Here is a 6,335-nt window from a genome sequence, read left to right as displayed (position 1 = left end):
ATCCCTTGCCATTTAGTTGCCATCAACGTGGTGGCTGCTATTATGTAAATGTTGCTTGGGACAGCTAGTACAATTGTGCCGTAGATTGTAAACGCAGTCGTCTAACGGAAACCATTACGACAGCAAAGAAACTTTAAGTCTGTTTTTCTTGCAGACTAACTTAATTTGCATTCCTTGACATCTATAATTGCCATCAAAGTGGTGGTCTCGCTATGTTAAGTTGTAAGGGACAGTAAAATTGCGCTGTAGATGGTGAACGAAGACGTCTGATAGAAATCATTACGAAAAACCACACTTATTTTCATTGCAAGCTTCCTTTGCTAGCCTTGTCTTCAAGTCGTCATCAAAGTGGTGGTCGCTACGTTTATTTTGTTAGGAACAGAACAATCGCGCAGAAGATCGTGAACTAAAAACATCTGACTGAAACCATTACGAAAACAAAGAAAGTCCACGTCTGTTGTTCTCTTGCAGACTTCCGTTGCAAGCCTTGAATTCTAGTCGCCATCAAAGTGGTGACCGCTACGTTACTGTTATTATGGGGAGGGTAAAATTGAGTTTGTGGACGAAGATGTCTGATAGGCACTGTTTTGAAAGCAAAGAACATCGAGACATGTTTCCCTTGCAGACTTCCTTTGCAACCCTTGACATTTAGTTGCCACAGTGGCGGTCCCTACGGTAATGGTGTCAGGGGAAATAACATGTTTTAATGAAGCAGATGACAATGTTGTTCACGTGCCAACAACGATGTGATCAGCATAAAAACATTGTGTGTGTGTGTGTGTATGTGTGTGTGTGTGTGTGTGTGTGTGTGTGTGTGAAAGAGAGAGAGAGAGACAGAGAGAGAGAGAGAAAGAGAGAGTGTGTGTGTGTGTGTATGTGTGTGTTTGTCAGAGAGAAAGAGAGAGAGCGAGTGTGTGTGTGTGTGTATGTGTGTGTGTGTGTGTGTGTGTGTGTGTGTGTGGCTGTCCTTCTGGCGGTCTGTTGTCCTTATGTCTGTTTGTCTGTCTGACTGTCTGTCCGCCTGTCTGTCTGTTGTTGTTGTTCATTTACTTCGTCTTCTGTAATGTATGCCCCACATGGGTTCCAGTTGATGAATACATCTCGAATATGTTATCACACGTGGCCTCTTTCTTCTTGCTATTGTCACTCGTAGTCCTCGGCGCAAGCTTCGCCTGTCTTGTAATAAGTGAACCTTTGCCATTTAGTGGGGACCAAGCAATTCTTTTTCGTGGGAGGGAAAAGAGAAGGAAATCATCCGTTGAAATGTCGGACGGAATTGCAGGACGTTTGTGTCACATGGCATCTTGGACTTCTTTCACAACAAGCAGACGGCATGGATCTTTCAGCTTATAATTTTGTAGAGAAGTTGCGATGTCTACGAAGAGCCATATGTACGATGACGAATAACCAGTTTCTCTCCTTCACCTCCGAATCTGTGCGTTTGCCGGTGTAGAGCCTGTTTTGCTCTGTAGCAGCCTGCCTGATTGCCGTTTTGTTTCTTGGGATCGATGGGGCCATCACCTCCCAAAAATTGCAACGTCGCACTTGTAGATAGTATTTCGCTAAGAACGCAACATCTCTAATCCCCCCCCTCGTATTTTGTTCTTCGCGTGGAACGTAACATCTCTAACTATTCCCTCCAGTGTACCGTGTCTGGCCGTTTGTCGGGGTAGCATTGCCTGATCTGTGACAGCCTGTCTGAGGGCACTTTAGTTTCTTGTTTTTTTTAGACCCACCACCTCTCGTACTTGTATTTTGTTCTTCGCATGAAACACAACCTCTCTGATTTTTTCACCAGCATACCGAGTCTGGCCGTTTGCCGGTGTAGCATTGCCTGACCTGCGACCTGTCTGACGGCCGGTTCTTGTTTGTTTTTGTTTTGTTTGGGGGGGGGGGGGGGAGTTGCAGGACAGACTTTTCGTACTCGTATTTTGTTCTTCGCGTGGAACGTAACATCTCAAATGGTTCCCTCCGGTATATCGAGTCTGGCCGACGGTTTGCCGGTGTAGCATTGCCTGATCTGTGACAGGCTGTCTGATGGACGTTTTGTTTCTTGAGGTTGTTGGGCCCATCAGCTCTTGCAATTTGCGTCTTCTCTGGTCTGCTGGGGAGGGCCACTTGACCCAAATTATCTGTCTCTGTTCCGTGTTTCGTGTTATGGAATGTTGGGGGAGCCTGGGACAGCGGGATGTTTGAAGAGGTTTTCGAAACACTGTTCGTGGAAGTAAACATCCCACGGAAGCATGTGTGTCTACTTGATGCGTCCTTGGTGTACGAATTGTGAAAGCGGCTAATGACAGATCGATTGTCGTACTGTGCTTAGTTGATACAGATCTGAGATGTCGCAAAGGGTAATGGACGTAGTTGACTTAAAGTTACAACGTGCTGGATTTTGAGCGCTGGAAGTGATATTAGCTTCCTTTAACAACAAAATAAAGCTGCATAAAATTAACAATTATCAACTGATGAACGCATTGTTGACAGACCTTTTAGCTTTTAGCCGAGACAGCGACTATCTGCGGCACTTGCAGTCTCGGCGAAGACGAGACAGAGCTTCTACCACGTAATGGAGGGGCGCTGGTTCTGTGCGACGCTTAGTTTTCGAGATAGGTGTGACCTGACGAAGAACATGACGTCACATTCCTAATGAAAACGAATATATTGCAGGTGGAAGCCGATGAGGCTGCATTTCTTCGGGGGGTGCCCGCAAAAATGGGTCTACACGGTTCGAGCGGGACAGTTGAGCTCGGAACATGTTTGCATAATAGAGTGTCTTCCCTTTGTTCTTCTCGTGATAACGTTATTTTGTATGAATACGATTCACTTGCAAAATAAAGTATACGACTTGGTGTTTTAGTGGTAAATGTAGATAGAAATGTGTAACACAGACAAAGCAAACTAATAAACGTGTTTTTCTCGTGAAAATGTTGCGTTGTGCGGGAGTGTGGGTGGCCACGTGATGTACACAAAGCAAAGTGCGGGACAGACTCTGCTCTGTGCTGTAACACTGCCAAGTTCAAAACACGAGAAAAACGATTTCGTTATGCGGACAGCCACGGGGGGATGTATGTATTTTTCGACTGGTCGTAAAATACATCTTGTATTTATCATCGTACTCAGGCCCTGTTCTTTTTTTCGTCACAACTAAAACCGTTATTGACGAGCCGCAGGAGCGGCGAGTCATATGGTCTCGGCTCGGGAGCTGTCTGTGGAGGCTGCGTGCTATAATTAGCTGACCTGCTGCGCGAGCAGTCACTGCAGAGTTTTGAGATAACTTTGTAACACGTTTTATTTTATGCTCCTCAAGAATACAACTTTGGGCAACGTGCCACGTAAAACTACACGCAACAAGGATTCAGTAGGTACCAAACATGCCTTGGTCAGAAGTAGAATGTAAATGAATCTTTATAAAGAAGTAGGCTACTTAAACGACAGCCACAGCCACGGTTGGGTTCACGGCATCAAACCGATGCGACTCTCCGTCATATCATACACGTAATCAATCACATAGATGACTACTAAACATGTAAACTACATGTATACGTCTATGGTCTGACATAAGAAAGGAGAGCTTCCCCCGGGCCTGTGCATGTGTTGTTCGTTGTGCGTGTGTAAATGTACACAACAAACTGACCACAAAACTGAGACAGACCTCTTTCGCTTCAGTCTTGCAGAATTTAAAGACGAATACAGGTAGAGCGTGCATTATACTAACTGTTTGGTAAAAGTATCAAACGTTTCTTTTTATAAATAAGTGGCAGGCTTACAGAATTACTTTGCTTTCAACTAACAAGTTACATGATGGTAGTCATGATACCGATTTTGAAAACAACTTTGAAGAAACACAGCATGAAGTCATGGTTCCTGTTGATAACTCAGCATTTCAGTCAAACTCAAAGTCTAATCAAGATGAAGATGTATTGTCAACATTGCATGTTCACAGATCTAAACATTCTCCTGTGAGTATATATGAAATTGAACTGGGAGAGGAAATGGCTTTTCCCTGGTTATTTCCGAAAGGAAACAATGGTTTTAATCATCCAAGACAAACTAAAATAATGTTATCTATGTACCTACCAAATAGAGTGTACAACAAAGACAACCGATTCAGAACAGACATGATGTATCTTCTTCAATCAGCTGTCGCATTTGATAAACTTCTTCTGAAACAAGCAGGTTCTTGTACATGAAAATTACATCTCCTTTTGCGACTGGAAATAATAACTGAGTGTGTGCCAAAGATGCTAGAAATCGTAACATCTCATTGCATGATACTTCATACATGTTCATGAAAAGTATACCAGGAACGGCTGCATATTTTCGCAATAAACTGTATGATTTGCTTGCCATGTTTCGTAGTTTGGGACCACCAACACTGTTTATGACATTATCTGCTGATGATCTTCATTGGCCTGAAGTTGAAATGACAGCAAAGAATGTTTCTTATGAGGATGCTTCTTCAAAATCTTCTTTTGCAAAAACTGTCATCCAAGATCCTTTTATGAGTGCAGTACATTTTGATCGTCGATTTCAAAACCTCATGAAACATATTATCTTAGGACCTTCTGAACCACTAGGCAAAGTTGTTGACTATTTTCATCGTGTGGAATTCCAAAATCGTGGTAGTCCCCACATTCACATGTTTTTTATGGATTGATGACTTTCCCCAAAATGTGGATGAAACAACCAAAGCCTTTTTGATTGATTACATTGAAAAGTGTATTGTGACAGATTTTCCTGACAATGACGATGCAGAACTATTCAAATTGGTTGAAAGAGTTCAAATTCATTCTCATACATCTTACTGCAGTTCACATTTTAAAACCAGTTGTCGATTTGGCTTTCCAAAACAAACTTCTTCAGAAACAAAAATAAACACAAACTTTGAAATCAATGATGATTCCAAGGGCAAGTTTTATGAAAGCAAACGTTCACCACAGGCCCGATATGTCAATGCTTACAATCCTGTCATTTTAAGACACTGGAGAGCGAACATGGATATTCAACTTATTTGCAATGCTGAAAGTGATGCTTATTATGTTTGTGCATACATATGCAAATCTGAGCCTGATGACTTGAAAAATGCATTGGGGAAGCTTATTCAAGAGATGTCAGACCAGATTGAATCAGTTTCAACGTTTCAACGACTGATGAAGATTGGTAACTGTTTGTTACAACATCGCAGAATGAGTAGCCAAGAAGCTTCATATCGTCTTGGCAACTTTTACTTAGTCAAGTCTAGCAGAAAAATTATATATGTGAACACAAGAGTTGAAGAAAAACGCTTCAAGCGTCTGAAAACCAAATTAGAATTGGACAACTTATTGGATGAGAGCACTGACATATTTGTGAACAACATTGTGGACTATTACGGACACAGGCCAATTGAACTCAAGCACAGGAGTTTGTTCTTCTTTGCTTCCTGGTTTGAAGTATGTCCAGCTCCACAACAAACCATTTCTTCCAACAAATTCAGACTTCAGAGAATTTACATCCCTACCTTTGATAAATGGTTAAAAAAGCGAACAACTGCTTAAAACCTTTTAAGATTTCCATCTTTTCCAGCACTTAGTGAGGACAATTTCTTTTGTATGCTCATGCTGTTATATCCACATTATTCTGAGAGTGAATTACTTGCACCATGTTTAACATTTAAAGATTCATTTTCTGAGAAACGTTCTCGTTTTGACACAGAAATTGATTGGACACACTTCTCACTTACTGATCAAATTGAAACCATTATCAGAAGAAATTATTTGATTTCTTTCTATTTCATAAGTCGAGTGCATATGATTTCGGCTCGTGTTCATCGTGAGATGGACTTAGTTTCTTGTTTCTTGTGAGCGGCCCTCCTTAGCGACTGCGCACATCAAGGGGATGTTCAGTATTCTTGAAGACGCTTTTCTAAAGACTGCGATCATTAACGTGTTTTTTTGACAAGACAACGACCATCTATGCCTTTTGCAGTCTTGGTCAAACACTGACAGAATTTAAGTCAACGACATTACTTCGCAGTCTTGGTCAAGACGTGAGTGGACTTCGCGAAGACTTTGCGAAGACTTTCGCGAAGTCCTTCTACCGAAAAGTCAGTGCCAAAGTTTAGTGCGGCCAGCTTCGCGAAGTACACTTCGCGTAGTCGACTTCGCCCAGTTAAGAACAGGCTTTACCCGAGACCACTTCAAGCCGCGGTGGCTTAGCAAGTGTCTGACTGACCTTACTGAGCTGGGTCATGATCCTTGTCAACCCACACACGGGATTATTGGACAGTGGGTGGAAATATCATGCGGCTGTCTGCGCTTATGAAGGAAATGGTCATGCTCTTCCCGCACAACCCT

At 42.3% G+C, this 6,335-nt stretch overlaps 1 long non-coding RNA gene across 1 annotated transcript in view; it reads left to right on the top strand.

Moving 5' to 3' along the window:
- Window positions 1-4,119, top strand: part of LOC138956364 (uncharacterized) — a 128,099-nt gene extending 123,980 nt beyond the window's left edge. The window contains exon 3 of the long non-coding RNA XR_011452633.1: window positions 2,668-4,119. This is a non-coding gene — a long non-coding RNA (uncharacterized lncRNA). The remainder of the gene's footprint in view (window positions 1-2,667) is intronic.
- The last annotated feature ends 2,216 nt before the right edge of the window (window positions 4,120-6,335 follow it).

Source organism: Littorina saxatilis, linkage group LG2 (assembly GCF_037325665.1).
Source record: "Littorina saxatilis isolate snail1 linkage group LG2, US_GU_Lsax_2.0, whole genome shotgun sequence".
NCBI classification, from domain to species: Eukaryota; Metazoa; Mollusca; class Gastropoda; order Littorinimorpha; family Littorinidae; genus Littorina; species Littorina saxatilis.
The sequence above is the reverse complement of the archived record's forward strand: the minus strand, read 5'-3'. Positions and strand labels throughout refer to the sequence as shown.